The sequence below is a fragment of the Hylobates moloch genome, unplaced genomic scaffold (genome assembly GCF_009828535.3).
Source record: "Hylobates moloch isolate HMO894 unplaced genomic scaffold, HMol_V3 SCAFFOLD_21, whole genome shotgun sequence".
Taxonomy (NCBI): Eukaryota; Metazoa; Chordata; class Mammalia; order Primates; family Hylobatidae; genus Hylobates; species Hylobates moloch.
This window is the reverse complement of record NW_026652296.1, coordinates 14,321,843-14,348,960: the sequence shown is the minus strand read 5'-3', so window position 1 is coordinate 14,348,960 and position 27,118 is coordinate 14,321,843. Positions and strand designations below refer to the sequence as shown.

At 42.1% G+C, this 27,118-nt stretch overlaps 1 protein-coding gene and 1 long non-coding RNA gene across 3 annotated transcripts in view; one reads left to right on the top strand and one right to left on the bottom strand.

Annotated features, from left to right (window-relative positions):
- The window catches only part of ELMO2 (engulfment and cell motility 2), a 66,558-nt gene extending 56,981 nt beyond the window's left edge, over positions 1-9,577 (bottom strand). For both annotated transcript variants that reach the window (XM_032142835.3, XM_032142839.3), the window contains exon 1: positions 9,337-9,577. The gene's annotated coding sequence lies outside the window, so the exon portion shown is untranslated. The remainder of the gene's footprint in view (positions 1-9,336) is intronic.
- Positions 9,578-9,868: 291 nt separating this feature from the next.
- Positions 9,869-24,759, top strand: LOC116461205 (uncharacterized). Its single transcript, XR_004246009.2, has 3 exons — positions 9,869-10,315; positions 11,161-11,238; positions 19,970-24,759. It is a non-coding gene; the product is annotated as an uncharacterized LOC116461205 (long non-coding RNA).
- Positions 24,760-27,118: the final 2,359 nt, after the last annotated feature.

The window sequence follows — 27,118 nt, the reverse complement described above, 5'->3', positions numbered from 1 at the left end:
GCCACTGTGGGGATCCTCCATCTGTAGTGTAGTCAATGGCAGAGGCATTGACCTGGTTCCATGACCAGGGACTAGCTTGCTGTCCCCTGTAGATTTCTTCTATCTAGGATTGAAGGCAAGGGGTTTAGGCCTGAGGTTGGTGAGTATGGGGCTTAGGGAGAAGATATCACAGAGAGATCTATGGCAGTGCATACCAAGTCTGGTACATTCCACTTTGCACCATTCCGACCTACTTTCACCCTCTTATAATATCTGGAGCACATATAAGAACGATGCCTTCATTTTATCTCCTAGGGGAGAGATGCAAGTCAGTCCTCCAAGGTCGTGACTTGTTGCAGCTTCTGGCAATTTTAGAGGGTTGGCAAACCAAGTACAGTTTTTGCTGACGTAACCTGTTCCAGGATAGTAATTCCAATTCATTGTCTTCCTCCTCTGCTACCCATTCTGGATTTCCCTCCCTCTTGGCTATTATTCAACTGAAATGGGTTGCTTCCTGGTGGAGTCACTCAGACCTTCTTCCTCAAGGGATCTGAGGGATCTGAGCCCCTGCTCTTGTCTAACTGTAGTTGCTGCAAGGAATTTAGGATTGTCCTTTGCATGGAAGTCCTAAGAGATGCCCAGGGATTTCCTGGATTCTCATTGTGTAGCAGCTACCCTAGCTCCTCATGTTACAGGGTGGATTATCCCAGGGTGGATTATCTCAGCAGGTAAAACCATCCTTTCTTTATCTGCTAGTCAACTGGCATGAATGGCCAAAATGGCCCCAAATAGCTAGCTGGTTTGAGAGAGGCTAATCTTACTTCCAATCCTTTGCTCCTGGGGATATCACACCGTATATTGGCCATTAATTCAGTGTATGTACCATATTCTGGAGGAAAGCACCTCATCCCCAAAAGGTGTCATCTCCAAGCTGGCACCTTAACTAAACCTTAGAGAGGCCATTTCTGTCGGTCTGATTGCTTTTGGGTGATGATGTATAGCCTTGCTACTTAAAGTTTGTGTGTGTGTGTGTGTGTGTGTGTGCGCGTAGGGGACCAGTAGCAGCAGAAGAACCTGGGAGCATTTTAGAAGTGCAAATTCTCAGCCAGCTGTGGTGGCTTACACCTGTAATCCCAGCACTTTGGAGGCCAAGGCAGGAAGATCGCTTGAGCTCAGAGTTCAAGACCAGCCTGCACAACATAGTGAGGCCCTGCCTCTACAAAAACAAAAAATTAGCCAGGCTCAGTGGTGTGCACCTGCAGTGAGCTGAGCCATTATTGCAACACTGCACTCTACCCTGGGTGACAGAGCAAGACCCTGTCTTAAAAAAAAATTGCAAATTCTCAGGCTCCCCTCCAGACCTACTGAAGCAGAATCTGCATTTTAATAAGATTCCTAGGTGATCTGTATGCACATTAAAGTTTGATACCTGGTTTACATGGTAAGACCTGTGTGATGTTCACTGAAGCAGGGCAATGGCTGATGTCAGAAGAGGAAGCGTGGGGTACAGGGTTGCTATGGATCTGTAGCAATACATAAACTGAGTCATATACAAATATTAAGTTCATTTATTGACAAAGTTACTTAAGCCTACACAACTTCCATTGACTGCAGCTTTTTCTGTCTTCCATTAGCTTTTGAATGATGAGGTCTCCTTTCCATTGTTTTCCAGATAATTTGTAATTTATTTTTTATTTTGATTATTTGATTTTATTTGATCCAAGGGTTACCTAACATTGTATTTCTTACACTTAATTTCCAAATCATTAGCATATTTTGGTAATATTTTAAATTGTTTACTTCTCTTTTTATTGGATGATGAATGGGAAAGATAGCCTTTAAAATACCTAATTTATTTAATTTTTCAAGATTTTCCTTATGACCCAATAGAAGATAAATTTTAGTAAATACTCCATGTATGTATAAAAATCTATATTCTGTAGTTGAAGAAATACTTATTTGAGTTTGCCGATTCTATTTTTAATCCTTCTATGCATCCATTTTTCCTATTAGAGCTACTGATTTTGAAGCAGACATATTGAAGTCTCCCATTGAAATTGTATTTTTATGAGGCTCTCTTTATATTTCTAATACTTTTTTGCTTTCTATATTTATTCGCTATGTCATTTGGTGCATAAAGTTTTATGCTCATTAAATCCTCTTCATAAATTTTGTAGTAATAATATCCCTCTTTATCCAGTTTGGAATTTTATTCTTAAAATCCAACCCACGTGATGTGGATATTGCTACTCAAACTTTTTGTTTGTTTCCAGATCAAAACTAATTTTTGGATCCTGAACACACTGAGCAAGAATATCAGTTGTGGCCTTGAGACCAGCTGCATTGGCAGGGTTGGTAGTGTCGCCCTCTAACCTTCCTTTTAAGTTTCTCCCAGGAAAGATGCCCATGGGAATCCTGGAGTTGTAGCTCCTGGAACCTAAGTGAAAAAGTGGCTCTGTGTGGCAAAGGGGCAGACTGTAGTGGACACTTGGTGTACTGCCCAGATTCCCCCTCAAGAGTGAAGGACTTATTTCTATAGCTGCTGGCAGTGTTGCCAGCAAATAGCCATCAGATATCAGCACTCTTCAGGAAGTGCCTGGGTTGAAGAGTCCAGGGTCGCCCAAGGTCATGCCCTCTCCCAAGGCAGTTCATGCCTTATTACTGGTGGACATGAAGGCACAAAGCCCCAGCTCCCCTCACTCCAACTTGGGATAACCCTGAAGTGCCATTACAGTTTCAAAGCTCCTCAAGGAGATGGCTGTTACTTTTATTGAATCTGTATCACAGTCCACTTCCTCACTTTGCCTGATCCTTCTTCCTTCCCTTTCCAAGATGCTGATCCCAAGAGCTCTCCTTAATAAATTTCCTGCATGCATATCTCTGAGTCTCCCTTCTACGGAGGCCAGTTTATGACAATAGGAGGTTGTCCTTATTCTTAGGGGATATATACTTAAGAGTGAAGTGTCATAACATGGGTAACTTATTTTCAAATTATTCAGGAAAAATGTATATGCACATATGTATAAAAAGGAGACAAAGAGATAAAGCAAGTGTGGTAACATCTTAACAACTGGTGAACCTGGGTGATTCATATATGGATGTTTATTGTAGCATTCTTCTGCCTTTTCTGAGGATTTGACATTTACAAAATATCAAGGTGAAAACAAAATCCCTTTCCTCTATTTTTAATAGGTGTTTCAGTGGGAACAAAATTAAGCTTGTATATTCAATCTGTATCTTTACCTGGGACCTCTTCATTATTTTTAAACCTTTGTTTTGTTTTTCTAATACAATTATTTAAATCTGTACAGGCATACCTTGTTTTATTGCACTTTCCAGCTACTGTGTTTTTATAAATTGAAGAATTGTGGCAACCCTACATAGAGCAACTCCACCATTTTTTTCTAGCAACATGTTCTCACTTCATGTCTCTGTGTCACATTTTGGTAGTTCTCACAATATTTCAAACTTTTTCACGACGATTGTGTCTGTTACGGTGATTTGTGATCAGTAATCTCTGGTGTTACTATTTTAATTGTTTTGGGGTATGAATGTGCCCATATGACAGTGAACTTGATCCATAAATATTATGGATCCACTTACCAGCCATCCCCTTATCTCTCTACTTCTCCTTGGGCCTCCCTATTCCCTGAGACACAGAATATTGAAATTAGGCCAATTAATGACCCTACAATGGCTTCTGTGTGTTCAAGTGAAGGAAGTGTTGCACATATCTCATTTTAAATCAAAGGCTAGAAATGATCCCCACAAACACAAGTAACTAAAGCAAAAATGAACAAATGGGTCACATTAAGTTAAAAAGCTTCTGCCCAGTGAAAGAAACAACAACATGAAGAGACAACCCACAGAATGGATGAAAATACTTGCAAACTATCCATATGACAAGGGATCAATAACCAAAATATATAAGGAACTCAAACAACTCTATAGGAACAAAATCTAATAATCTAATTTAAAAATGGGCAAAAGATCTGATGAATAGACATTTCTCAGAAGAGGACATACAAATGAGAAACAAGTGTATGAAAAGGTGCTCAACATCACTGATCATCAGATAAATGCAAATCAAAACTATAATGAAACATCATCTCACCCCAGTTAAAATGGTATTTATCCAAAAGACAGACAATAACAAGTGCTGGTGAGGATGTGGAAAAATGAGAACCCTCATACACTGTTGGTGGGAATGTAAATTAGTACAATCAATATCAAGAACAATTCAGAGGTTCCTAAAAAAACTAAAAATAGAGCTACCACATGATCCAGCAATCCCACTGCCAGGTACATACACAAAAAAATGGAAATCAGTATATTGAAGAGATATCTGCATTCCCATGTTTATTGAAGCACTATTCACAATAGCCAAGATTTAGAAACAACCTAAGTGTCCATCAACGATGAGTGGATAAAGAAAACATGGTTGATTTATACAATGGAGTACTATTCAGTCATAAGAATGAACGAGATCCTGTCATTTGTGACGACGTAGATGGAACTGGCAGTCAGTGAGTTAAGTGAAATAAGCCAGGAGCACAAAGACAAACTTGGCATGTTCTCACTTATTTGTGGGAGCTAAAAATTAAAACAATTGAATTCATGGAGATAGAGAGTCGAATGATGGTTACCAGAGGCTGGGAAGGGTAATTGGGAGAGGGGTAGGGGAGTGAGGATGGTTAATGGGTCCAAAAAAATAGAAAGAATGGGTAACACCTAATATTTGACAGCGTAAAAGGGTGATGAAAGTCAATAATAATTTAATTATACATTTAAAAGTAACTAAAAGAGTAGAATTGGATTGTTTGTAACACAAAGGAAAAATGCTTGAGGTGATGGATACCTGGTTTATCCTGATGTGATTATTACACATTGTATGCAGGTATCAAAATATCTTATGCAGCCCATAAATATACATAACTACTATGTCTCCACAAAAATAAAAAATTAAAATTAAAAAAAGAGAAATGATTAAGCTTAGTGAGGGAGGCATGTTGAAAGCCAAGAACACTTGCGCCAAACAGCAAAGTGGTGAATGCAAAGAAAAACGTCTTGAAGGAAATTAAAAGTGCTAATTCAGAATACATGAATGATAAGAAAACAAAAGAGCCTTATTGCTGATATAGAGAAAGTTTGAGTGGTCTAGATAGAAGATGAAAGCAGCTGCAACATTCCCATAAACCGAAACCGAATCCAGAGCAAGCCCCTAACTCTTTTCAATTCTATGAAGACAGAGAGGTGAAGAAGCTGCAGAAGAAAAGTTTGAAGTTATCAGAGGTTGGTTTGTGAGGGTTAAGGAAAGAAGCCATCTCTGTAGCATAAAAATGCAAAGTGAAGCAGCAAGTGCTGATGGAGAAGCTGCAGCAAGTTCTCCAGAAGATCTAGCTAAGATCATTGATGAAGGTGGCTACACTAAAAAACAGATCTTCATTGTAGACAAAACAGCCTTCTATTGGGAGATGATGCCATTAAGGACTTTCACAGATAGAGAGAAGTCAATGCTTGGCTTCAAAGCTTCAAATAATAGGCTGACTCTCTTGTTAGGAGCTAAGGTAGTTGGTGACTTTAAGTTGAAGCCAATGCATATTTCCCATTCCTCAAGACTTAGAGCCCTTTAGAATTATGTTACATCTCTTTGGCCTGTGCTCCATAAATGTAACAACAAAGCCTGGATGACAGCACATCTGCTTATAGAAAGGTTTACTGATTATTTTAAGCCCACTGTTGAGAACTCTGCTCAGAATAAAAAACATTCCTTTCAAAATATTACTGCTCATCGACAAAGCACCAGGTCACCCAGAAACTCTGATGAAGATGTACAAGGAGACAAATATTGTTCCTATTCCTGCTAACACAGTATCCATTCTGTAGCTCATGGATCAAAGAGTAACTTTGACTTTCAAGTCTTATTATTTAAGAAATACATTTTGTAAGGCTATAGCTGCCATAAATAGTAATTCTTCTGATAAGTCTGGGAAAAATACATTGAAAACCTCCTAGAAAGAACTTACTATTCTAGATTACATCAAGAATGCTTGCGATTCAGGAGAAGAGGTCAAAATATCAACATTAATAAGAGTTTAGAAGAAGTTGATCCCAACTTTTATGGATAACTTTGAGAGACTCAAGGCTTCAGTGGAGGAAGTAATTGCAGATGTGATAGAAATAGCAAGAAAACTAGAATTAGAAGTGGAGCCTGAAGGTGTGCCTGAACTGCTGCAATCTCATGAGAAAACTTTAATGAGTGTGGAGTTACTTTTTATGAATGCTCAAAGAAAGCAATTTATTGAGATGGCAACTACTTCTGGTGAAGAGTCTACGAACATCGTTAAAGTGACAACAAAGGATTTAGAATATTACATAAATTTAGTTGATAAAGCAACTGCAGGGTTTGAGAGGATTGACTCCAATTTTGAAAGTTCTACTGTGGGATAAATGCTATCAAACAGCATCACATGCTACAAAGAAAGCTTTCATGAAAGGAAGAGTTGATTGATGCAGCCAACTTTATTGTTGTTTTATTTTAAGAAATTGCCACAGCCACCCCAAACTTCAGCAAACTACCACTCAGATCAGTCAGTAGCCACCAACACTGAGGTAAGACCCTCCCACCAGCAAAAAGATTACTCAAAGCTCAGATGATCATCAACATTTTTTAGCAATAAAGTATTTTAAAATTAAGGTATGTACATTTATAGACATAATGCTATTGCACACTTAATAGATGACAGTATAGAGGAAGCATAACTTTTATATGCACTGGGAAACCAAAAAATTCATATGACTCACTTTATTGCAATATTAGCTTTATTGTGGTGGTCTGATACTGAAGTTGCATTATCTCTGAGATATGCCTGTATATCTTCCTTTGAATTCTTCTTCGGCCATAGTTCACAGATTTTTTATTTTTTGTGCCCTCATTGTTATTCATTAGAAATAATTTATAATTTCTACTTTAATTTTTCTTTTGAACCCAATAGATAGTTAAAAGAGTAGGTTTTGAAGATTCATGTCTATAGGGGTTTTGTTGGTAATGAGGTTTTTGTTTGTTTGGCTATTCTTTGGCGATTTCTAGTTTTATTGCATTGTGGTCTGTGAACATATTTCTGCCATTTAGAATATAGTGGAATTTCCTCTGAGAATTCTGTGGAGATGGTTGCTGAATACATCTGTGCTGCCTTCATCCTTCAATTTAAAACCAGCTACTGAATGTTTTGTGAGCCAAGCAACTTCTGGGGTTTAGAGATCTAGTGCATCTCTGGGGTCCAGAAGAAGAGAGTTGGCAGAGCAAGTTTCTGCTTCTGAGCCCCACGACAGCCCGGGGACTGGAGGTGCAGAGCCCAGGAGTAAAACTCAGAAGAAAAGTGAAATCGGAACACTTGACCTACGGAAATCCAAGGACCCCCCAAGGGAGAGGCTGCAGCTGCCCCTGTGAGCATTCTTTGAGCTCATTGCTCCAGCTCACAGAAAGCTGTGGAGAAAAACAAAAGTGCTAAATCCTCTCCTCACTGGGAAAATGCCAGTCTTTGCAGCTGAAAAGACTAGCGGGCAGAGGGAGACCTTTTGGGACCAACCACTTGCCAGCGGACCCAGCAAGTCAAAGACTGCTGCACCATCCATTACTCGAGAGACTGGCCTTGCTCTAGATCCCCAGCAGCTGAACATGGGCCCCAGTGGGTCAGCAAAGGAAAATACCAACCCATCCTGGGGAACCCAGAAGTGAGAAAGTGAAAGAACCAGCATATTGCAGAGAACAACAGCTACAAACCCCCTGGGGGAGAGAGAGGACAGCCTGAACCAAAAACAATGATGACAACAACACGTAAGGAACCACAAATACAGTGTGCATAAACGCACGCATACACACACGCATGCACACACACGTCCACACACACGCATGCACACATACACACACGCATGCACACACACGCGTGCACACACACGCATGCACACATACACACACATGCACACCTGCACACACACGCATGCACACGCACACACGCATGCACACACACATGCACACACACACGTTCTGGATCTAAAGAATCTCATTTTCAGACTAAAAATTTCAAGATATGAATCAAAGGATTGCAGAGTCACTGTTGAAACCTGACCTAGAATGCCAAATGGAGAAATGAAACAAAACACAAATCAAAAATGCAAAGAGAGGAAAATTATGAGGTGAAATAAACAGAGTTTGAGGAAATGATGCAGGCAATCAAATACTTGCATATTTGGATTATTCTATGTTGGAATTATTATTATTAGGATAATAGAAATTTGTAAAATAAAGCAGATGGAAGACAGGCAATAATTAAACAAATAATAGAGGAAATTGTCCTTGAAAATTTTCCAATAAAGACTTGATCTGCTGATTTGAAGGACCCACTGAATTCCAAACAGAACTTACACAAAATAATACTCATCTTTAGCCATGTCCTGAAAACAATGACTGAAATCTCAAGTGTTAATATAAAAGTTTACTCATTTCTAGAGAGGGAAAATAAGTAACTTACAAAGAAACAATAAGATGTCATTTGACTTCTCATCTGCATCCGTGGAAGCAAACTATGCTGTAAGTGTATCTACAGATTGCTGAGAGAAGAGGAATCCTAAGAGAAAGACTAATAGTAATGTCAGACTGTAAGTCCTGAAGGATCTCAGCCTAGTACTTAGGGAAGGGGCGGAAGAAGATGGAAAGTAAAAGTGTTTCAATATCTTTGCGGGCTGAGGAGACAGAAAAATACCACAAATAGGTCTCTTTAATGTGGGGAAATAGATGCTTTTCTCACATAATGGAGGATTATATAATTGCAATTGTGTATTCTATTCCGAATGTGGAAAAAATACAGATAACCACTCATGGCATGGAAAAGTATAGCGCTTCTCTAAGAAACCTATAAGAATCTATAAGAAAATCTAAAAGAAAAAAATCTACAAGAAAATAAAAATCTAATAAATGGCCATGTTACCAAGCCATCAAAAACAAGAAAAAGAGAGAAAGGACAAAGTAAAATAAATAATAAGCCTGAGTTAAAATGGATGAAATAAAATAAATTATATCCAGGTTTACACAAACCTCAAATGAGCCGAATTCTCACATTAAAACTCAAAGTTCATTAAATAGGATTGAAGAACAAAAACCAGCCATATGCTATTGTTAGAAATACTATATCAGTCAGAACTGGTGTAACAGAAACCCAACTTACAGTGGTTTAAATATGTAAGAAATTTAATTTTCCTTGCAGCAGAGAGCTGCTGATATAGGCAGCTGCTCAGAAAACCTCTACCCTCTTCCAGCTTCCCTCACCCTCAGCACCTCTGCTGGGCTTGGTAGCTTACCTGGTCGTGTGACCCCAACCTTCATTCCTAAGCGATCTGAGCCCTTCTTGGTCACCATGCCTCTCATGTATGAGGCCATGATGGATGTACGTCTCCATTTACCATCAAAACTGGGCACCTGATCCATATACCAAGCTCAGGCTCTTTCCTCCTCTGTTGGCTGGTCATAAACGACCCTTCTCTCCACCCCATGCAGCCATCGGTATGAGCTGAGAGCAGGGCAACAGGTGGATGAGATGGGGGTCTGGTTACCTGCTCACGCAGCTTGCTTATGCCATCTGGTCCTCCGTCTGCTCAATCCTCCATGTCCCACTTCTATTCTGGCATGCTGCTGGGCCCACCTGATCTTACGACTTGGTTGATCTGACAAATATCTGACTCATTGTGGATAGTTTTGGCTGCATAATCGTTTGCTTTCCCGTGATCAGGTGTTCCCTCCCTCCGGGGCCAAGTAGCCCTCAGGAGCTTGTGATGGTTAATTTTAGGTGTCAACCGGACTGGGTTAAGGAATAGCTAGAGAACTTGTAAAGCATCACTTCTGGGTGTGTCTATGAGGGTGTTTCCAGAGGACATTGGCCTGGGACTTGGCGGACTGAGAGGAGGAGATCTGCCCTCATTGTGGGCAGGCACCATCCAATCAGCTGGCACCCGCATAGAACAAAAAAGGCAGAAAAACAAAACAATTTTCTCTCTCTCTCTCTCCCTCCCTCTCTTCTTCTTTCTCCTGGAGCTGGAACACACTTCTTTCTCCTGCCTTTGGACATCGGAACTCCAGGCTTTCCAGGCTTTCCAGCCTCTGGACTTAACAGCAGTCTCTGGACTTACAACAGCAGCCCCCTGGATCCTCAAGCCTTTGGCCTCTGACTAAGAATTATATCAGCAACTTCCTGGTTCTGAGGCTTTTGGGCAGCCATGCTGCCAGCATCCCAGCAGTTCCAGCAGAAGGCCTGTTGTGGGACTTCTCAGCCTCCATGAGCATGTGAGCCAATTCCCTGAATACATCTATCTCTTTCTAGATTGATTTATTGATCTAGAAAGATTGATCCTATTGATTCTGTCTCTCTGGATAACTCTAATACAGAGCTATGTATCAAAGAGTGTGTAATTCTCTGATGCAGATGACATGACTTCCTCCAGAACCCTGGGGATCCGAGTTGTGATTTTCCCAGTGAGACTTGCCATATACTTTATTCAATGTCTTTTCTAACCACCAATATCTCTAATACCATAGGGCCTGCTAGGTCGTGTGGCCAAAGCTTCAAGGATACTTGCTTTGCAGGCTGGACCTGCTGCAGAGCTCTTTTCTGCTCTTGGTGCCTCTCAAAGGCAGCAGCCTTTCCTTTTACCAGATATTTGGATCAGAGCAGTATTCTCATGTTTGGAATATGCTGCCTCTAGAACCCAAAGAAGTCTATAGGCATGGCACTTTCTTCTTGGTGGTGATGGGAGATGAAAGATAAAAAACTTTTGCCCTTATTTTTGAGGGAATGTTCTAGCATGCTTCAGAACATGGAACGCAATTTTTTAACCTATTTGGAAGTCCTTGCACTTTTGAAGAGTTTAGTCTTGTACCCTCTGAAGTGCTTGTGTCTTACCAAGTCCTACATGTTCTAGCCACCACACCCAGTCCAATTAGCATATGTCATCAATAGAGGGGACCAGCGTGATATTCTGTGGATGTCCAGCCAGTTCAGGCCTCTTCATATTATGTCATTACAGCACCAAACAGTTGAGATAACCCCTGGGAAAGACTGCGTATGTGTACTGTTGTCCACTCCACCAAATGTGAACTGCTTCTGATAGTGTTTTTTTTTTTTTTGATAGGGATGGAAAAGAACACATTAGCTGCATTGATGGCTGCATGCCAGGTGCCCAAGGCTGTGCTCATCTGCTCTAGCAAAGGTACCACACCTGGCACAGAAGCTGCATTGAGGCTACTGTTTGGCAGAGTTTGGAGTAGTCCACTGTCATCCTCCAGAATATGTCTGGGTTTTGCAGGGGCAAGACTGGTGAATTACACAAGCTATGAGTGGACTACCACCTCAGCATCATTTAGGTTTTTAAGGATGGCTCCGGTCTCTAATATTCCTCTTTGGATGGATGTGACATTTTAAATAGTTTACTCATTTGGTTGGGTTGGGGTGTTGGGGGCTATTTCAGAGGCTTCCACTGGTCTTCTTTACTCTGATAGCTCCTACCCCATGGGCCAAGGGACCAGTGTGGGAGCTGTGCCAATTGCCAACATGTCTATTCCAATTGAGGACTGGGGAGATGGCCATGGGGTTGGCCCATGGGTCTAGTGAACCCGCTGTAACCCAGACTTGGGCCAGGATCCCATTTATTTCCTGCCCTTCATATGCCCTCAATTTAATAGGGAGGCTACGATGATGCTTTGGGTTCCTGGGTAAATGTCAATCTGGACCCTGTGCCAATAGTTCTCGATGTTTGAGTGTTCCTCTTTCTCCAGCATGTGGCCATCTGTCATGGCATCACAGGGTCCTCCTAGGAAGCCAGCCTCTCCTTCAATTCATGTGTTTTAAACACTAAAACTGGTTCCGGTCTGGAAACTGAGTGAAGGAGTGTGACTTTTTTTTGAGGAGTGATCACCCTCAACTACCTGACCGGGAATGTTAAATTGTAGAAAATGTGTATCTTAGTGGTCAGACATTTCTGTGTATAATATGCACAAGAAAAAGACTCTCTAGGCATACAGCAGACTGTCAGCTATACCTACCTCTCTGTGGCAGTATTATGGGCCATTTAACTTTATCCTTTTTTGTTTGTTTGTTTTTTAAGACAGAGTGTCACTCTGTTGCCCAGGCTGGAGTGCAGTGGCACGATCTCAACGCATTGCAACCTCTGCCTCCTTGGTTCAAGTGATTCTCCTGCCTCAGCCTCCCAAGTAGCTGGGACTACAGATGCACACCACCATGCTTGGCTAATTTTTGTATTTTTAGTAGAGGCGGGATTTCACCATGTTGCCCAGGCTGGTCTCAAACTCCTGACCTCATTGTGTCTACCCGCCTCGGCCTCCCAAAGTGCTGGGATTACAGACATGAGCCACCACGCCCGGCCTAACTTTATTCTTTATACTGAAGGAGTTAAAAATATGCCACTCTGGCATAGTGACTATTTTGAGTTAAAGGCACTTGAAAAACAGCAGGTACAAGAAGATTGCCTTGATCTTCCTTCTGTTACTTAAAAGCAGGACATAAAATTCCCATGTGAAAGATGCCCTCCCTTTAACAGAAAGAAAGTAACATTCTTATCTAGGACAGGCAGGTGAGGTCCTGGGAAACCTTTACACACAGACCCGTTCAACTAATTCCTATCTTCCTAGTCACTTCTCCACCCGATCAACGACCCTAGCCTCAGTCCCTTTGCCTCGTCCCATTTTCATGACTTATGATACTTTGTCCATTTTAGTTTATAAGCATTCATCTCTAACAGCGTCTTTGGGCCTTTGTTTCCTTATGAAGGCTCCTGTGCAGGTAAAACTTGCATTAAATAACTGTGTGTGCTTTTCTCCTGTTGATCTGTCTCGTGTCAATTTGATTTTCAGGCCCAGTTAGAAAAAAATTCTAAAAGGGTAAGGTAAAATTTTGCCTCTTCTACAATACTTTAATGTATTTTTCACATTTTTTATATTATAGCAAATATATTCTGTCATGCCAGAGATTACATATGTAATATGTGTTTTCCGTCCTCTGGAGAGATGTTCCAGAAAATTGTCTTGGCATAACTGGATGTGGTTGTCAACTCCCTGCTCTCTGAAGGATGGATATGAATATTTGACATCTCTTAAGAAGTCTTCCTAGGAAAGAATCCTTTTGAATTACAGAAGGTGGCTCCCTCCCACAGAGGGGCCCCACTGCCTGGGGAAAGAGACTTTAATCAGCCCCTTTGTTAAAAAGTCAAACAAACACTTGCCATAAAACCCAGTGATTCTACTCCTAGGTACTCACTCAAGAGAAATAATTTAAAAAAATTAATCAGATGTGGTGATCTACACCTGTAGTTCCAGCTACTTGGGAGGCTGAGGTGAGAGGATCATTTGAGCCCTGGAGGTTGAGGCTGCAGTGAGCTGTGACCCCATCACTGTGGTCCTGCCTGGCCAACAGAGTGAGATCCTGTCTCTAAAAAACCAATAATAAAAAAAGAGAAGTGAGCACATATGTCCATACAAAAACTTATACATTCATAGTCATAGCAGCTTTATTCACGACAGCCCCAAGCTGGACACAACCCAAATATCCACCAAGTGAATGAAAGAATAAATTGGGCTATGATTCCACTTATATAACACCCTCTAGAAAATGCTCACTAATCTAGAGTGACACGAAACAGATCAGTGGTTCCCTTGGGGATGGGGGATGGGGGGATGGGAGGGAGGGAGTATGAAGGAGCAAGAGGAAACTTTGGGGTTGATGAGAGCAGAGCGCTGGAACTTAAGTTCTCCCTGGGGTGGAGGTGAGGTGCGTGGGATGTTTTAAACAATGACAGGATCTGCAGTTACAACTGCTGAGGTTGGACAGTGTCATGCGTACCCCACATTCCAGGAAAGACTTGTCTTATGTGTCCCTAACTCCAAGTGTGTGACAATGATAGTATCTTCTCTTGATTCATCTTCCCTCATTCCAGTGTTGCTCAACCCTTCTTTTTAAACTTATAACTCCTCCAAGGAACCATTTTACATTTTTTTTTCTAATTGTCCACCTCCCCATGAAAATAGAATACTGCAGATATACTGTGTGTCTGTTTACATACTGTGGTCTTCTGGAGGGCCGCAAATAGATGTAACAGCTAAGATGTTGGGGGCATCCTAAGAACCAATATTCATTCCTGTGGGGGCTCTCTTGCCCTGTTGAGAAATCATGACTTATTCCCATCAGAAAAAATCCAAGTAGGCAGGGAAAAAGCAGTATTGTAATGAAAATGTAAAGCTATCTGATTTGACTCTTTGACAGAAGCATAGTGACACACATAACTGCAAAAAAGTGTTTCGCCAGAACTATGCATTGATGTAGGTTCATGAAAATGGGGGCCCGAAACGAGGCAAAGGGGTTTGGCAGGCAGAGAGCTTTCAACACAGGCAGAGAAGTGGCGGAGTCTTTTCTGTGCAACTAGAGCCCTCTGCTGGGCATTTCAGGAACATCCTCCAATAAATTGAACGCAGCCCATTCATTTAGCAGCTGTTTGCCCAGCATTCATCACAGGCCGTGCACTGAGAGCTAGGCTTGGGTTTGCGGCCAGCAAGGTTTAATAACTGAGTCAGAATCACACAGTGGTGAGGAGTCACAATGGCATTCAGAGTCACTTTTCTCTGACTCCAAAGCCCACAGTCCCCTCCTCTGGAGTTCCCAAGCCAGGTTCTTACTGGCTTTAGAGGGGAGTCCCCTCCCTGGCCTCTGAGACAGAAAGGAAGATGAGGGGCAGGTAGGAGTAGGGTAGAAGTTTGGGATATTTAGGACATTATCACCTGATGATTTCCCTTTTCTCCTAGATGTTGGAGCAGAAGAGGAGTGAGGATGATTTGGGTTAAGTCTTGCAGTGCTGGCTTTCTGCAAAGGGCTGTTCCACAAAGACTGAGAAAAAAACTGAGGCTCTGTAGAAACAGAGGCAGAAGTGGCAGAAGAAAATCTTGATGCTTCCCCAGTAAATTCCCATCAATGATAGAGGTTAAAGAAAATGTGGTACATATACACCATGGAATATTACGTAGCCATAAAAAGGAAAAAGATCCTGTCCTTTGCAGGGACATGGATGGAGCTGGAGGCCATTATCCTTAGCAAACTAATGCAGGAACAGAAAACCAAATACTGCATGTTCTCACTTGTAAGTGGAAGCTAAGTGATGAGAACACATGGATGCATGGAGGGGAAAAACACACACTGGAGTGGGGGTCAAAGGGCAGAGGTGGGAAGAAGGACAGCATCAGGAAGAATAGCTAATGGATGATGGGCTTAATACCTGGGTGATGGGATGCTCTGTGCAGCAAACCACCATGGCACATTTTACCTAAGTAACAAACCTGCACATCCTGCATGTGTACCCCTGAACTTAAAATAAAAGTTGGAAATAAAAGAAAGAGATACTCAGGTAAGACTAAACCCCACATGAGGAATTGGAACTGGGGTGCTGTGAGTCTAACACGCATGGCTCAGGGGGGTTGGTTCCCCTAGGGAGCTGCTTCTTCCCCTTGGTGCAGTGTAGACAGGATGTTAGGGAAGAGCCCCAGGCTCACTGAGGATGGCCAGGAGTAAACCTGCCATGGCTCTAGAGGTGCCCAAAGCAGGCAACGGATGAGAGCAAGACAGTTTCTCACTCCAAGGGCAGCAAGCAGCATGTGCATCTGCAGAGCTGCGCTGGTTTCCCTGCCCTCAGGTCCCACAGGCGACGCCATGGGCTCGGATGGATGCTACCCACTCCATGGGCTGCTGTGAAGCTGTGGAACTCAAGGCCAAAGGTTCAGCATACTTTGAGAAAGCAGCAAACACTGTGGCAAGCAGCAAATAAGCCAGTCTCTCCCCTAGGGAGCAAGCGGTGACACAGGAATCACACGGAGGTCTCCTCACTCAGTGTACAGGGGCCTGCGTGACTAGCTGCTAGTTGTTTATTACCTGTGAGCAACCAGAGACATTATGAAGACTGCCTGAGGTCTCATCCAGGGGCAAGGGAAGAACTAGCCCTATAGAACAGATTTAAAGGGATAGTGGAAAATAAAAATAAAGCTGCTTTATAATCTTTTTTTTTTTTTGAGATGGAGTCTCGCTCTGTTGCCCAGGCTGGAGTGCAGTGGCGCGATCTTGACTCACTGCAAGCTCCACCCCCCGGGGTTCACGCCATTCTCCTGCCTCAGTCTCCCGAGTAGCTGGGACTACAGGCGCCCGCCACCTGGCCCGGCTAATTTTTTGTATTTTTAGTAGAGACGGGGTTTCACCATGTTAGCCAGGATAGTCTCGATCTCCTGACCTCGTGATCTGCCTGCCTCGGTCTCCCAAAATGCTGGGATTACAGGCGTGAGCCACCGCGGAATTTTGTACCATGAGTACCATGAGTGATGTTTGGTCAGGACATGGCTGGGACAGCCTTGATGGGAAGCAGTGGACGATGTGGTTCCTCGCCATGGATGAGCACCCTAGTGGGCTAAGGTGCACTAAGTTAGTGCCTAGGATCCATGCAAGCAGTGTCTGTGGAACCCCATGCAACACCAGTGCGAAGGACCAGCTTCTCCCAGGAGCAGGAGGCAAGATAAATATTGAGACAATCTCTACCAAGATGGGATGGAGAAACAGCATTCTCTCCCCACCACTGCCTCAGCAGTGCATCTGTGTACCCCTCTGTCCCTCAAGTTCAGCATTCATCCTAAAGAGGAGGAGGTGAAAGGAGAAAAAACAATTCTGACTGTCTGAGTTCTCCATCTGAAAAGACTCAGAAGTCTCTGAATTTGATTTAGTTTATCAGCAGGGGACTACATTAGGCCTTCTGCATCAAGCAGAATGAGGACGCAGAGTCAGACATGCAGCTGCTTGCATAACTAGCTACTAGTTGTTTATTACCTAAGAGCAATCATAGAGGTTATGGGGACTGCCTGCCTGAGGTCCCATCCAGGTGCAGGGCGAGGGCTAGCCCTATTGTACAGATTTAAAGGGATGATGGAAAATACCATGCCAATCACACTCCTGGACATGTATCCCAGAGAAATGAAGATTTATGTTCACTCCAAAAGATGGACATGAATGTCCATGGCAGCTTTATTTGTAACAGCCAAAACCGAAACAATCTAGATGTCCTTCACTGGGCAAATGGTTGGTTAAACAAAGGGTGGTGCACACGCACCGGGGAATACCACTCCGTGATAAAAAGGAAAGTCATGTTGTGGAAAGTCATTTTGGGGGGCCATGATTTTGAAAATCTGTATTCACCACAAACATAAGGTAGATGCCTCAGTGCTGTAGGTGATTTAGTTTCTTTCTTTTCCTCTTCCCTTCTCCATTCTAGTAATAACAGCTAACCCACATTGTGTGTGGGTCACTGCCAAGATCCCTTTTTATAAATTAAATTTCATTTTTAGATAATTGTAGATTCACATGCATTTGTATGAAATGATACAGGGAGATCCTGTGTACCCTTAACCCAGTATACTCCAGTGGTAACATCTTGCAAAACAATATCATAGCCAACATATTGACAATGATACACTCAGGATACAGAACATGTCAATCAGTACCAGAATCCCTCACGGTGCCCTGTTGTAGCCACCCTCCCTTCCTTCCAATCACACCCCCTCTTTAGCTCCTACAACAACTTATCTGTTCTCCATTTGTAAAATTTTGTCATTTCAAGAATGCTATACAAACAGAATGATATTGAGATGGGAACAGCACTGGGTGGTCGCAGGAGGATGGAAAAACTCAAATAAGAACTAGCCAAAGGCTGGGCGCGGTGGCTTATGCCTGTAACCAAAGCCCTTTGGGAGGCTAAGGCGGACAAATCACTTGAGGTCAGGAGTTCGAAACGAGCCTGGCCAATATGATGAAACCCCTGCCCCTACTAAAAATACAAAAATTAGCTGGGTGTGGTGGCGGGTACTTGTAGTCCCAGCTACTCAGGAGGCTGAGGCAGGAGAATCGCTGGAACCTGGGAGGTGGCGGTTGCAGTGAGCTGAGATTGTGCCACTGCACTCCAGCCTGGGTAACAGAATGAGACTCTGTTTAAAAAAAAAAAAAAGGAAAGAAAGAAAAAAGAAGCAGCCAAGAACTAGGCAAGGAAATCATAGCATAACAGAAAACACAAAATAAGGGAAAGAAAATGGCTAAAACTCTGGTCAGGGTGACAGTGTCCGTGACTCTTCCAGGCAAATCCAAATAAGGCAGAAAGGGGGTAATAACTGGAGTGTGGGGGGGGGTGTCCCTGAAATCCCCTCCTTTTCAAGGATATTCCACCCCTTAATTAAAGAAACACTCATAAAATTAGACACCCAGACTCCATTATGTGTGACTTGTTCTCTCAAGCAGGCTCACACTTCTCTCTTAAGTGTGTACTTTCAATTTGCAATAAAAGCTTCTTGCCTTTGGCTTTATTCTGACTCATCCCTGAGCTCTTTCTTGTGATGATGCCAATAATTTGGATACCAGCTGGAGTTGGGGCCTTACTGGCATCTGGAGACCCTCCTGAGCCCTTGAGCACCAATACAGTATGTAACTTTTTTGACTCAGCACAATTCTCTGGCAATTCATCCAGGCTGTTTTATGTATCAGTAGCTCATTCCTTTTGATCACTGAGTGGCGTTCTATGGTATCCATGCACCACAGTTTGTTTAACCCAGTGAAGGGCATCTAGATTGTTTTCAGTTTTGGGTTATTACAAATAAAGCTGTTATTTACATCCACGTCTATTTTTTAGAGTGAACACAAATTTTCATTTCTCTGGGATAAATGCCCAAGATTGAAATTGCTGGTTCTTATGGTTGTAGTTGCATAGTTTTTAAAGAAATTGTCAAACTGTTTTCCAGAGTGGCGGTACCATTTTACATTTTCATTAGCAATCTACAATGGTCCAGTTTCTCCACATCCTCACCAGCATTTGGTGTTGTCACTATTTTTTATTTTAGTCATTCTGATGGGGATGCAGTTATAGCTCATTGTGTTTTTAATCTGCACTTCTCTAATGGATGTCAAACATCTTTTCATGTACTTACTATCTGTATATCTTTTTTGATAAAATGTCTTTTGCCCATTTTCCAATTTGATTTTTTTTCTGTTAAGGTTTGAGAATTCCTTGTATCAGAGGATATATAATAATATTTGCAAACCATTTATACAACAAAGTACTGGTACATTTTAGGTACTAGTTCTTTGTTGTATGAATGGTTTGCAAATATTTTCTCCCAGTGTGTAGCTTGTCTTTTCATCCTTGCAGCAAGGTTTTCTGAAGCACAAAAATTGTAATTTGATGAAGTCCAATGTTTCCTTTTATGGATTGTGCTTTTGTTGTCAATTCTTTGCCTCACTACCTAGATCCCAAATATTTTCTTCTATGTTTTTTTTCTGAAAGTTTTATCTCTTATAATTTATATCTGAGATTGATTTTAAGTTAATTTTAATGTAAGGTGTGAGACCAAGGGTGAGGTTCTGTTCTTTCTCTCTTTCTTATCTTTCTTCTTCTTCCTTCTTTTTTCTTTTTTTGCTCATAGATGTCTTACTGTTCCAGCACCATTTTTTTTTTTTGTTGAAAAGACTATCCTTTGTCCACTGAATTGCTTTTGCACTTTTGTAAAATGTCAGTTGGACATATTTGTGTGGGTCTATTTCTGGATTCTTTGTTATATTCCATTGATCTATGTGTCTATCCATCCTCTAATACCACATAGTCTTGATTACTGGAAACGGATTCCTCCTATTTTATTATTCTTTTTCAAAATTATGTTAGCTATTCCAGTGCCTTTGCCTTTCCATACAAACTTTCAGATACTGTTGCCTGTATCTACAAAAAATCCTGCTGAGATTTTGATAGTGTTACTAGGGCAGCCCCGGAGATACAGCCGAGAAAGCTCATTATTTTCTTAAACAGTAGATAACTGAAAAAACTCATTTTTTTCTTAAATAGATTTTTTCTATTTCTTTATCTATAGGTAAGCTTGCTTAAAAGAACTCCAGATGGCCCGGGAGCTGCAGGACCCTTTGCCAATTATCAGAGGAAGATAAGGCCTGTGTGAAACCGGGGCAAACCTGAACCAGCGACCCCGTGTTACCTTTAGATCATTAACATATCATCATAATGCTAAAACCTCACCCATAGAAGATAATTGCTGCCATTTTCTGAATATACATTATATGAAGAAGCATGTTCATGATCTGCACCTGCACATCTGGACTTCCTCCCCACACGTTTACGTACCTCCCTGCCTCACATCTAACTCCTTAAAATCCCCCAGCTTCTCACATCTCAGGGAGAAGTAGTCTTTAGAGAAAGAGCTCCCTCCTCCACTCCTGGCCAGGAATAAAACCTGCTTGTCTTTTTTCCCAAATAAGGTGTTACAGTAGAACTCAGTTACCCTGTAACAATAAGAATTGCATTAAATCCTTATATCAACTTGGGAAGAATTGACACCTTTACCATATTAAGTCTTCTAATCCATAAATAAGTATTTTCATTCTTTTTTTTGGATTTTTGAAATTTCTTTCATCAGCATTTTGAAGTTCTCAGCATGTAAGCCCTGTACATGTTTTGTTGGATTTAAATTTAAGTATTTTGTTTTTTGATAAATTGTAAGTGCTACTGTATTTTAAATTTCAGTGCCCATGTGTTCATTGCTGGTGTAAAGAAATACAACATATTCCTGTAGTCTAGCTGAAGTCACTTATCAGCTCTAGGAGCTTTTGTTTTTTGTTTTATTTTTGGTAGATCTTTGAGATTTCCTACTTAGATAAGCATGTTATCCGCGAATAGGGACAGTTTTGTTACTACCTTTCTGATCTGTATGCCTTTTATTTCCTTTTCTTACCTTATTGCATTGGGTAGAACTTCCAACACTGTTTAACAATAATGGTAAGAGCAGTCAACCTTGCCTTGTTCCTGTTTTCAGGGTACAACCATTCAGTCTTTCACTGTTAAGTATGATGCTGGCTGTGGAGTTGTTATAGATGCTCTTTAACAAGTTAGGACAAATTCCCTCTATTTCTCTTTTTCTGAGCGTTTTTAAAACCATGAATGGGTATTTTGTCAAATGCTTTTTCTGTATTGATTGGTAAGATCAATTTTCTTTTGTATCCAGTTAATACGTTGGATTATGTTGACTGATCTGTGAATAGTAAAACAGCCCTGCATTCCTGCAGTAAGCCTCACTTTGTTACAAGATCTTTGGGGTGTTGCTTTTCTGGCCAGAAACCTCTGTGGCCAGTGGCGCCTTTGCCCAAGTTTTGTTTGTGCTCACTGGACTCATTCCACCCACTCGGCCTGGCAGGCTGTGCTCAGCTCATTCTACCAGCCTGGATCCCATGTCTGCCAAAGGCAAGCCAGACATGGAGTGGCAAGCGGTGTGTGAGTGAGCGTGGGGTCTGGCCACTGTGCAGTCAGACATGTCAGCTGCTGCAGTAGGGTGGGCACCTCCAGGTGCTAGCATGGGCACTAGTTTTCTGTGAGGCTGTGGCTGGGCCAGGCACTCTGCACACAGCTTCCACAGCTGGTACTGGGGAAGCTTGGAGATGCCAGGAACCACAGGGCTCCCAAAAAGGAGTCATAGCCCTGGTTTGGGGAGCTCCCAGGTCTGGGCTTCCCAAAGGGCCACAGCTATTCTTTCTTCTCACCCTCAATGTAGTGAGCAAGGGGCATGTTTCAACCCTGTTTGTGTTACAGCTCTTTTAGCCCTGCCATTCAGTGGGTCCCAAGTTCTTGTCCTATAACCAGGAAGAATGAGGTACTCAGACTAGTGGAGGGCGAGCAAGATGAAAAGGAGCTTTATTGAGCGATAGAACAGTTTGGAGGAAACCTGCAGTGGGTAGCTCCTTTCCACAGCCAGGGTGTCCTGATGAGTGTTCAGCTCCTAGCAAAGAGGAGACCCTGGAGTGGGAAGCTCCTCTTTGCATGCAGGTGGTCCCATTGTCTCTGCAGCTCTCAACAGAGAGGCGGCCCTGGAGTGGGTAGCTCCTCTCTGCTGTTGGTCATCCCAATGTCTGCTCAGCTCTGGTTGAGCCCAGGGGTATTATGGGCTTCAGAGGGGGGAAAGTGTATGCCAGCTGGTCCATGGGCAGGCCCAGAAAAGGCACCACAAGCTTCCACTTGGGTCTGTGGGGCTGGCAACCCGACCCCAGCCTTCAGGCCCTCCCTGGCCTGAAGGTGGGGCCTCACTGGGGACCTGCCCCCTTCTGCCCAGGAGCCTATCTGCCTCCTGCCACTGTCCATGGCACCCAGGCTGCTCACAGCAAGGGGCACCTGCAGATCAGTGCAAGCCGCCCTTAACTTCGTCATTGTGTATACTTTTTTTTTACATTGTTGAATTCTACTTGCTAGTTTAAAAAAATGTTGCATCTATATTCATGATATTAGTCTTTTGCTTTTTGTACTATCTATCTTTTTTGGGTTTGAGTATCAGATTTAGTACTAGCTTCATAAAATAAATGGGAAAGTCTACCCTCATCTTCAATTTTCTGGGAGAGATTTTGCAGAATTAGTGTTAATTCTTTATTTTAAAGTTTTGGTAGAATTCTCCAGTGAACTCTCCTGGTCTAGGAGATGTTTTTAAATTTTAGTTTTAAAATTACAAATTCAGTTTTTAAAATTCCATTTCATATTGGGTGAGTTTGTAGTTTTTGAGGAATTGGCTTATTTAATCTAAGCTGTCAAATTTATGTGGGTAGAGTTGTTTGTAGTATTCCCCTACTATCCTTCTGATGTATACAGAGTCTGTAGTGATATCCCACTTCATCCTTGATGTTTCATTCCGTTTCACCCTCTTTTTTTTCTCTCCTTCTTACTGGTTGTGGGAATGGGAATTCCAGCTTCTCCCTAGGCCTCTACTAAGACCTCCCTGACTCGGGGGACAGTTGGGTGGGGTGGCTCATGACTTCTCCCCAAGTGGCCTCTACTGACACAAGGGGTGGTGGCCTCATTACCACTAGTTGGTGGTGAAAGTCCTGACCCCCCTCTGGGTTTTCTGGGACACTGCCCCAGCAGAGCAGAGAGGGGCACCTCATAACTGCTGGATGGGAGTGGAAGTCCAGGCTCCCCCACTGTCTTCACCAATATTGCAGGGAGCCCATGGGGAGAATTGGGGTGCCTCTTTACAGCCTGGTAAATTCCTGGGTGGAATTCTAGGATCTCCACTCTGCCTTTGCTTGTGCGAATGTGGGTGGGGCCACAGTCTTTTCTGTGGTGTTCGGCTGAAGTAGAGAGGTTATTGTCTCAAGGTTTTCTGTCTGGTAAGGCTGCCCATTTTCTGCTTTGTTTTGTTTTGCTTTGTCTAGAGGGAGTAGGCTTTTGTTGGGGCTTTTCCCCCCATCTCAAACACTAGAGTTTCCAGGTCGCGAGCTTCTTCAGTTCTAAGTCTGGGATGTATGAGGCAAAATGAAAGCCAGGAGAACGCACTACGCTGTCCCAAGTTTCCTAGCTGGTCTGCCTTCTTTCCTCTACTTTTCAGAATATTCTTATACTTGCTTTATATACAAACTAAATCTACTGAAAAAAATACAATAACCAAAATAAATGGACGGGCTCAATAGCCAAATAGAGGAGACAGAGGAAAAAAAAAATCACTGAACTGGGAACTATAACTACAGAAAACACCCAGCCTGAAAAACAGAGAGAAAATACATTGAAAAAAATGAACGGAGCTTCAGGGACCTGTGAGACTATCACAAGGTCCAATGTTTGGGTCACTGAAGTTGCAGAAGGAGAAGAGAAAGAAGACAGGTTGAAAAGTTATTCAAAGAAATAATGGCTGAAAGTTTCCCAAATGTCCAGAGTTTTTAGTTGTCCTTACTGGGAGGAATAAGGAGAAGCGTGTCTGCTCTATCTTCCTGAAAGCTAAAGAACCAAGCACTCCTGGATGGAGACCCAGGGCCTCCAAGCTGGGAAGAACACTGATAAGGCATGCACAGAAGCAGTCCTGGGAGGACTCTGCCACAGGCACAAACACCACTGGACACCCAAAGCCATACTGCTGGACGCTGGAGTCCATTGCTCCTTCTAAGAAGAATTGCTAACTTTTCTGGGGTCTTTGTACCTTTAGCCCCTGATTCAAAGTCTTGGGGAGGCTCACCTGAGTGACCAGTCACAGGGAGTGTGCCCAGGCCCTGCCTGTCAGCAGGTGTGGAAAGGAAATGTACAGCATCCTGCAGCATCCCTGGTGGAAGCTGGAGCCTGTCTTCCATTAAGCCATACTCACTGGGGGATTCCTCAATTTGTCCAATTAGGAGGTCAGTGCATGAGGCTGCAGTACTCCCACACCCCTGCAACACTCAGTTTTACTGAACTTCCTAATATTTGCCAATATAATAGGTGTAAAATTATATCTCATTGTTGCATCAATTTGCATTTCTGGGATTATTAACATTTGTGAGCACCCCTCATATGAGTGTTAGCTTTTGAGAGTTCTCATTCTGTAAATTGCCTGTTTATATCCTAGGTATATTTATGTTTACTATGCTTTTGAATGGGAGCTTATTTCCCTGAGTGTTACAGACATTTGAGACAGTTACATTATAAAAGTATATTGCTGAGTGAAGAGATAATCATAAGACATAGTTCTTTAATAATTCCAGATTTTAAAAACAACCATATTAAACATTATTATTTCTGGGAGGTGAGATTATCTGACATTCGTTTCTTCTCCTTCTCCTTCTTTCTTCTTCTTCTTCTTCTTCTTCTTCTTCTTCTTCTTCTTCTTCTTCTTCTTCTTCTTCTTCTTCTTCTTCTTCTTCTTCTTCTTCTCTTCTTCTTCTTCTTCTTCTTCTTCTTCTTCTTCTTCTTCTTCTTCTCCTCCTCCTCCTCCTCCTCCTCCTCCTCTTCCTCCTTCTCCTCCTCCTCCTCCTCTTCTTCTTGGAGGTGAGATTATCTGACATTTGTTTTTTCTTCTCCTTCTCCTTCTTTCTTCGTCTTCTTCTTTCTCCTCTTCTTCGTCTTCTTCTTCCTCTTCTTCTCTTCTTCTTTCTTTTTTTTTTGACAGAGTCTTGCTCTGTCACCAGGCTGGAGTGCAGTGTTGTTTCTTCTTTTGAATGGATACATTCAACTTTACCTGAGCTCTTTGCTCCAGGAAAATAGGAATGGATAAGAAATGCTCCACTATTGTGTGTTTCAGGAAATGGTTAATTGCAAAAAACACGCCTTCCCTATATGGCTTAGACCACCCTTCCCTTAACGACTCCCTTGTGTTATGAAACCCCAAGTCTTTTTTAAACATGTTTCTAATTAATGAACATTCTCTCTATTGCAGTAGCCTACATACAACCATCTCCTTAATTGTCAGGTGCATATGTCCTACACACATTTTATTTTTTAATATAATTTTCATACATAATGATTGTAGTTTCTATAAAATTTTGAAAAGTACTGGTCAAGTATTTTGTAAAATATCCCTCAATTTGGGTCTGTCTGATGCTTTCTCATGATTAGGCTAGAGTTATGCATTTTGGGAAAGAATATCATGGAGGTGATGTATCCTTTTAATCACTTCATATCAGGGAGCATATGATATCCACGTGACTTGTCACTGCTGTCGTTAACCTTATCACTTGGTTCTGGTAGTGTCTGCCAGGTCTCTTCACTATGAAGGTACTATTTTCCTCTTTCTATACTCTGTTCACCAAATATAAGTCACCAAGTGCAGCCCATACTCAAGGGGAGGGAATGAAGCTCCTCCTCTTTGTATCGGAATGTGTAAAGATCTCTTAGGCTTTAAAATCTATATATTATTCAGTTGCTTCTCCTGTTCCACTTTTTATTTGTTAAGGAACCAGATCGTCTGTTCTACTTCCCCACACCTAGGCTTGCTGATTGCATCTCTGAGAAGTCATGCAACATGTTCCTTTGTTCCTGCCATTTCATGTACATTGGTACCAGAGGCTTGACTAGCTTTATTTATTTATTCATGATGGAGTCTTGCTCTGTCACCCACGCTGGAGTTGCAGTGGTATGACCTTGGCTCACTGCAACCTCTGCCTCCCAGATTCAAGTGATCCTCCAGCCTCAGCCTCCCAAGTAGCTGGGATTACAGGCATGTGCCACCACGCCTGGCTAATTTTTGTATTTTTGGTAGAGATGGGGTTTCGCCATGTTGGCCAGGCTGGTCTCGAACTCCTGACCTCAGGTGATCTGCCCACCTCAGTCTCCCAAAGTGCTGGGATTACAGGTGTGAACCACCACACCTGGCCTTGATCAGATTTAGATGCAAGTTTTGAACATGAATATATGGTGGTACATTCTTCCATCAGAAGGTAGGTAATTATTGTTGCTTCCCCCACGTTTCTTAAGACAATTGTTTTTGAGACATCTGTAGCCAAGGCTGGAGTACAGTGGCCTTGGCTTACAGCAGCCTTGACTTCCTGGGTTCAGGTGGTTCTCCCACCTCAGCTTCTCAAACAGCTGAGACCACAGGTGTGCACCACCATGCCCAGCTAATTTTTTTGTATTTTTAGTAGAGACAGTATTTCGCCATGTTGCCCGGGCTTGTCTTGAACTCCTGGCCTCAAGTGATTTGCCTGCCTCGGCCTCCCAAAGTGCTAGGATTACAGGTGTGAGCCACTTTGCCTGGCCTCCCGCTTTTTTTTTTTTTTTTTTTTTTTTTTTAATGTTAGCAGCTGTTGATGATCATTGCCCAGCTCCATTAATGCATTAGGGATTACACAATGGTAATATACTTATTTTAACATGATTTCTTCATTTGCTGGTTGTAATACTTCTGGCAAGAGAAACATTCCCCTCAAAATTATTTGGTTACCCTGAGGAACGATTCATACAGGAAAGGCAGAATTCATGATTCTTTCCCTTTATTTTCCAGGTTTCAAAGCATCCTCCAATGGTGACCAATGCTTTCCTTTTGAATGATTGTTTTTGTTGCTGTTTTGCATTCCCAAAAGAAATGCTACTGATTATGGTTATTATTCTTTCAGTACCTTGTTGGATTCTATTTCCTAGAGTTTTAAGTGTCTCATGTATATTAATAGATTAAATTGATTTATATCTTGTGGTGACTTCCTGATTTTACACACACACACACACAGAGACAGAGAGATTGTGTTCAAACCATTTCTAATTATAATCTCTGTAGGTACTGAAAGAATCATGC